The sequence below is a fragment of the Adiantum capillus-veneris genome, chromosome 21 (assembly GCF_014529385.1).
Source record: "Adiantum capillus-veneris isolate H3 chromosome 21, ASM1452938v2, whole genome shotgun sequence".
NCBI classification, from domain to species: Eukaryota; Viridiplantae; Streptophyta; class Polypodiopsida; order Polypodiales; family Pteridaceae; genus Adiantum; species Adiantum capillus-veneris.
Window position 1 is genome coordinate 63,288,192 of NC_140951.1, and position 1,846 is coordinate 63,290,037.

Here is a 1,846-nt window from a genome sequence, read left to right on the forward strand (position 1 = left end):
GTACTCTCTATATTCTTTGTTCATTATCAATGTATTTCGCTCTACCGTGTCGCGTCACAAACATCTTATTTTCTTACATTGGTGAGACTGAACCAATGGGACAACGTGTATTGTGTGTGTGTGGGTGTGTGTGTGTATATGAGAGAGAGAGAGAGAGAGAGAGAGAGAGAGAGAGAGAGAGAGAGAGAGAGAGAGAGGTGGTATGTATACCATATGGCTGGAACGATGTCATTAACATAGTAGAAATAGTGTACATGAAAGGATTCCAAAGACGGATAACTTGCTCATCCTGCTAAAGAAAAATTTGAGCATACCATGGTATCCCTTTCTTATCCTTTGCCTCATTGCAACACCAGCCTCATCATCCAAACGACAATTGGAAACAATCACATTTGACAACGCTAGTCGCAGCACGGAGTCTATGATCCCACCTCCTGCATCCAACATTTTTTCTTTTATCTTCTTCGACTTTCTCTTAGTAGACACTCCCGTCGTCGATGCTAGTTGTGCTGCCAGCTTTCCCCTCATCTCCATTGACATCATGTTCAGTGGCCAATATATTGCCGTCTATTGTTGTCCCTTTGCCATCAATTTCTCCCTCTTTCTCTCTTTGCCACCATTTATTGGCGTTGACGAAGGAAATTTGGAATGGCGGCCTCTACACCAAAACAAACTCCATTGCGCCACAAGGGAAATGAGATGAGGGCACCACCTAGTCTTGGAAGCGTGGACTAGAACCGCTACGCAAAGAGAGAGAGAGAGAGAGAGAGAGAGAGAGAGAGAGAGAGAGAGAGAGAGAGAGCTATCACTATGAATGAAGCATTAACCTCAATGTGTGTACAAGGAATGGATAACTTCAAGCACTCCCAACACAAATAGCATGTAGATAACTAAACAACGTCACTCAAGATTTAGCCAAAAATCACATCAAGCACTCTCACACACACATAAAAGATCTCTCTTAGCGTCGTTGTAACCTTCGTTGTCATAGACCACTCAGCCAGTTATGCGGAGCTCGCCATTGCCGAATTTTCTATTTTCTTTCTCTTTGTGGACTTTCTGTGCACATGAGCATGAGCTGCTTCAATGGTTTCTAGTTCTCCAGGCAGATCCGTAGTTGATCTGTATCGAGGCAAATTAAGGTGGACGACATCCTCCTCTACAATTTGCGCATGCTCAACATTAATATCTCCATGGCTGATTTGGTGATGGCATCGCTGAAGGAAGTCGATAAGCTTGTACTTGCCACCGTTGCATGGTGGATTGAAAAGCATGGGCTTTTGAAAAGTGGCAAGAGTAGAGCCAAATTCTGCCTCCAGATCTTATACATATACCGGATAATTAGGGAGTTAGCCTACCAGCTATCTAATACATACTTCTCTCCATGACATGTACTTACGTCTATTTGTTTTTCAGCGAATGCGACTTTGCAAACAAATGCACGATGTTGCGGGCCCATTTTCACCTGTCTTTCGTGAAGAAGATCATTGAAGATCATTGCAGAAGCGTTCAATTGTATGGGTTGAAGTCCCATGATTGGCACGTACATGATGCTTCAGGTAATGTCCCTCTCCCTATTCTATCTATAGTTTGTGTGTATAAATTTATCTCACTTTCCCTTCCCCTAGTTTACCTTGTAGTTCATTCTTCTAGTGAGTACGTGTATATGTCGAGACAAGAAAGTTAGGGATGCTATTTTCAAACTTGGAGGGCTAGTAAGGTACACCACAAGACTCCACTCAACTACACTTTTTTTATGTATAGAATAATCTCAACTAGCACTTAGTGTATCCTTGTGTGTTTTCTTACAGATTTGTGAGCTCCAAGGAAATTGAAATAGATGCTA

The 1,846-nt window shown here is 42.4% G+C and overlaps 1 pseudogene; it reads right to left on the reverse strand.

The window, feature by feature from the left end:
- Window positions 1-231: 231 nt before the first annotated feature.
- LOC147431053 (uncharacterized) lies at window positions 232-1,534 on the reverse strand (annotated as a pseudogene).
- Window positions 1,535-1,846: the final 312 nt, after the last annotated feature.